Source organism: Lactuca virosa, chromosome 4 (genome assembly GCF_052849685.1).
Source record: "Lactuca virosa cultivar CGN04683 chromosome 4, Lactuca_virosa_CGN04683_v6, whole genome shotgun sequence".
Classification (NCBI taxonomy): Eukaryota; Viridiplantae; Streptophyta; class Magnoliopsida; order Asterales; family Asteraceae; genus Lactuca; species Lactuca virosa.
The window spans coordinates 490,683,312-490,688,503 of record NC_136429.1 but is presented as its reverse complement, the minus strand read 5'-3'; the positions used below and the strand labels follow the sequence as shown (position 1 = coordinate 490,688,503).

Genomic DNA, 5,192 nt, shown 5'->3' with positions numbered 1-5,192 from the left:
AGTGAACACTTCACATATCGAAAGTCGATCACATTGCGAGAAGCCCATTTTTCAGGTATGACGTGCAGAATTTATGGCTAATTCTGAAAACCCACTAATTCTTGTTTAATTCTTTGGAAAAGTTTATGAAAATTAATCAAATATGTTTTTTTTTGGTTTATATAACATGAATTTTATACGTTTATAAATTAATGTATTTGTTATAGTGTATGTGCAAGAGTGCAAACTCGTTATGCTTCAAGCGTCAACACTTCAACTGTTGTTATTGACGAATTCAATTCATATAACTTTTTTGGGTAAATGTGATTGTAACCCAACCAACTATTGGGTTTTGCTTTAAAAGGTCCATGATTTATTTTTTTAGTAGTTCAGGTCATCAAACTTATATTGGGTTTTGCTTTAAAAGGTCCATGATTTATTTTTTTAGTAGTTCAGGTCATCAAACTTATATGTGACCTGTTAATTATACCAACAATCTATTTTTTATCCGGTTTTATGGGTTACATCCACCTATCCCTAATGTATCAGTGGGGAAATTTCATCCGGTTTTGTAGAATGGTAGAGCTTGTTTAGGATAAGTTATATATCGTTATATAACATCAGAGCAATTATCACTGGAGTGTTTTCTAGATTGTCTCGATCTTTCATTTGAACACGTCACTTTAGAAATCGCCAATCCTATGGAGGCATCGATCTACGTGTGGCAAAAAAGGATTCAATCGAGGCCATTACCTCATCCAAAACAGATCGGCGGCGAAAGCTTTGTGGTACATGGTGAATGATACAAGAGAGACTCATTAGTTGAAGGTATCTTACTTTGTCTGAAACATCGTTTTCCCGGTCTAACTCAAACCTCATTAGACATCAGCAAGATGCAACACCAAAAGGTACTTCAAATTTCAAAAACCCTAATTTTATTCTTCAAAAACCTCAAAAGGAACCTGATTATAAACAATTTTTGAGATGAACATTCAGGATGTTGGGAAATCGATCTTGGAGAGCTACTCTAGGGTTCTGTAAAGTCTCATGTTCAATCAGAGATGGTGGTGTTTGGCAGGTTGTGTTTCATTCTGGAGATTCGGCTTGAGCGGGTGGTTGTTGAAGGAAGCTTGAATGCTGGCGTAAGGTGAATAGACGGTATTTCCGTTGAGCGGTTTTTTTTACAGGTGGTGATGATGTGTGGCAGTGGATGGTGAAGCCGGTGGTCGAAGGTAGATGACATGTGGTATCATGCAACATCAAATCAACATTGAGAATAAAGCAAGGAAAGTTTCAGCAACTATGTCAACCACGACAACAATAGCTCAGATGCTTAACGATTTTGTTAAAGGTTTACAATAAAAGGGAGCTTCGATTTGTGGTTATAACTGGTAAAACCGGATGAAAAATAGAATGTTGGTACAATTAACAGGTAACATATAAGTTTAATGACTTAGACTACTAAAAAAATACATGAGTTCTCCGTGCTGAACGCAGCTTTTCATCTTGCGGATTGGATGCCTTGGATGGGGTTTATGGATTTGCAAGGGTATGTGAAGAGGATGAAGGCTTTAAGCAAGAGATTTGATAAGTTTTATGAACATGTCTTTGACGAGCATAGGGATAGGATGAAGGTTGAAAAGCAGGGTTTTGTAGCAAGAGATGTGGTTGATGTGTTGTTGAAGTTAGCAGAGGATCCTAATCTTGAAGTTCAGCTCAGTATTGATGTTGTCAAGGGGCTTGCGCAGGTATCTATCGAACAACTTGCACTAAATCCATCTATTTTTTGATCGAATATTATTTGATGCATAAAATTTAATCTATTTGACTACAATAAAATCGATGAATATCATGTATTGAAATCAATATTAATAGTTAACAATGTACATATTAATAGATTTAAGGTAACATACTAACATGCATGAAACTTGTTCATTGTTACAGGATTTGATTGTCGGTGCAACTGATACAACTACAACAACAATAGAATGGGCAATGAGCGAGCTGATTAAACAACCTCATCTAATAAAGAAGGCAACCGAAGAGCTCGATAGGGTGATTGGTAAAGAAAGATGGGTCCAAGAGACCGACTTCACAAACCTACCTTTCATCGATTTAATTCTAAATTAAGGAAACCATGAGGCTACACCCATCGGGGGTCTTACTAGCACCACATTTAGCCCTTGAAGATTGCAAAGTGGACAGATACGACATCGCAAAAGGCACAATAGTTTTTATCAACACATGGAGCATTGGAAGGGACTCCGTTGTTTGGGATGACGTGGACAGTTTCCGACCAGAGAGATTTTTGGGTAGCGATATAGATGTAAAAGGGCAACATTTTGAGTTATTGCCGTTTAGTTCGGGTAGAAGGATGTGCCCTGGTTATAGGCTAGCATTAAAGATGATGAGGTCGCTATTGGGGAACATGTTGCATGGGTTTAACTGGAAGTTGCCTGAAAATATGAGATATGAAGATATAAAAATGGAGGAGGTCTATGGACTATCTGCCAAAAATAAGTCCCCGTTAGTTGCTGTATTAGAGCCTCGGTTGCCTAGTCATATGTATCACTAAGTGGAACGATATTTAGGGAGAAAAAATGTTCCTAATTATTTCATGTTTATTTATTTATATGGGTTCCAAAAATAATACCTATTAAAGAATTATTATTGGACTACAATACCTAATATTTATTTTGGAAGAGTTTGTTTATTATTGTTTATAATTGTATTATATATATAGAGTCAGCTTCAAATGTGGATGCACGTCTATTATGTGGATGTAAGAGCCAATCAAGATTTAAGAAATATTAAATTATTATTAAATAATGTAGTGTATAATAGTAATCTAAACAATATATAATTATGGTAAATAAAATAAAATCAATAAATATCCCGTTAGATTAGGAATCAGTTTCACACATTCGTATAACATCACCATCGATTCCTTGCTTCCTTTAAGAAAATCGTCCACATGCCCTTTAATGTCGCCAAAAAAAATCCAGCAACCCTCTTCACCGCCGGTCTTCCGCCTGCCTTCCTTCCCACCTTCGACACGTACTTCTTTCCCCCGGTTGAAGATGCCAACTCTAAATCCAAGCTTCTATCGAGGTTTAACTTCTTAATTTTTCAGATGAAAGGGAAGGAAACCCTAAATCCAAAGATCATGATAAGGAAACTCATCTACAACCACTTGGGTTGTGGTGACTTGGTAAGACATGTGGAAGATATGGTGGATAACCTATTGACCCATGTTCAAATCCTGTCACCACTCAGCCCTTGTGGCCATGGAGGTTCGCCTGTAGTGACTCCAGGGCATGAGGCGAAGCCTCATTTTGCAGCGGGGGATTAGTCGGTGCGCGAAAGCTGGCCCGGAAACCCTCGTTAGGGAAGTTCCCTTTCCAAAAAAACTCATCTACAACTGTTAAACGAAAATGGCGCTTCCAAAATCAATTCATCAACGCCAAATCCAATTTTCGTAACCCTATTTGCATCAGCATCCTTCATTCACTTCCGAAAGGTACTCTACTGCTATATATTTTCTCTCTCTCTCTCTCTCTCTCTCTCTCTATATATATATATATATATATATATATATATATATATATATATATATATATATAATTTTCTAAATGCTCTGTAATTTTGATTATATGTTACAGTTTTAAGGCTTTCTCGGGTAATTTTTAAGAACATCATGTCGACTTAACCCTATGTAACAACCCAATTTTCAAAAGAAATTTTTAATTTTTAATTAACCAAAAAGCTCCCACAAACCATGAGATTTCCAAATACAATTGTTTTCAAAGTTCAGAACCATTACAAATTATTTCAAATCATCAAAGTGTCCCATAAAATGCCTGAGAGAGAGAGAGAGTGTGTGTGTGTGTGTGTGTGTGTGTGTGTGCTTGCCGCGTCATCAAACCTTGCCCTTGCCCTTAGGGTCAGATGTACCTGAAACAAATTCACGAACTGTAAGCTAATGCTTAGTGAGTCCCGCAGAGCATACCCCACACACAGTTCACATAACACATAACACCTTAGCTATAAAAGCTATCTCTACCACATAAGACATGCATACAACATATAAGGAGGCCATGGAAACCCTCCAGGGTCTTACACCTAGTGCCACTGGAACCCCCACGTGGTCTTATTACCTGCCATGGCAACCCCCACATGGTCTTCCCACCATGAGAACCCCCACATTGTCTTCCTACCAACGAGTATCAAATAAACTAGGATGTCATGGAAACCCTCCAAGGTCTTATACCAAATGCCATGGGAACCCCCACGTGGTCTTAGTCTACTGGCATGGGAACCCCCCGGGGTCTTCCATGCAAATGTTATACTAACACAACGCATAATCAAACGACAATCCACATATAATAAATGGGTCGGCCTTGGTGCCATATACCCAATGGTATGGTGAGAAGACTCACCTCTCGTGAATGTATAACTGACAAGCTAAGATTACTTAATCCCCCACGTGCTGCTCCAACTTAACTGCCTATATTCATCATGTGATTAACTCGTCAACATCTCATAGACACCCTTAAAGTCATCCCTGGTCAACCCTAGTCAACAGCCAAGGTCAACAGTCCCTATTGACCTCAACTCGTCGAGTTTCCTGAATAATTCAACCACTCGCCGAGTCCCTCCATGTCTATAACCGAAAACTCGTGAAACCGAAAAATCGTGAAACCGAAAACTCAAGACAACCGAAAACTCATGAAACCGAAAACGGGTAAACCCTACTCGACTCGTCGAGTCAGAAAAGGGACTCGACGAGTTCCTTCAGTCTTCTTCAAGTTCAACCCTTTTCAGTGGGATCTAAGATCCTAAAATCAACCACTTGGGTTGTGGTGACTTGGTAAGGCATGTGGAAGATATGGTGGATAACCTATTGACCCATGTTCAAATCCTGGCACTACTCAGCCCTTGTGGCCATAGAGGTTCGCCTGCAGTGACTCTAGGGCATGAGGCAAAGCCTCATGTTTGCAGCAGGGGATTAATCGGTGCGCGAAAGCTGGTCCGGAAACCCTCGTTAGGGAAGTTCCTTTTCCAAAAAAAAAAGATCCAAACTCCATATACAAACTCTCCTAGTGCAGATACCACGTAAAGTTGCAAACTTTACGTGCATGCAAGGTCCTTCAAGGCTATGACTTCAAAACTAGGCTTCTTATAAGGTTCTTGTGCATGGAAAGTGGCTAAAC

At 39.0% G+C, this 5,192-nt stretch overlaps 1 pseudogene across 1 annotated transcript; it reads left to right on the top strand.

The window, feature by feature from the left end:
• The first annotated feature begins 479 nt into the window (after nt 1-479).
• Nucleotides 480-2,646, top strand: LOC145109292 (trimethyltridecatetraene synthase-like; annotated as a pseudogene). Its single transcript, XR_013708869.1, has 4 exons — nt 480-887; nt 976-1,411; nt 1,477-1,727; nt 1,924-2,646. The product of XR_013708869.1 is annotated as a trimethyltridecatetraene synthase-like (transcript).
• Nucleotides 2,647-5,192: the final 2,546 nt, after the last annotated feature.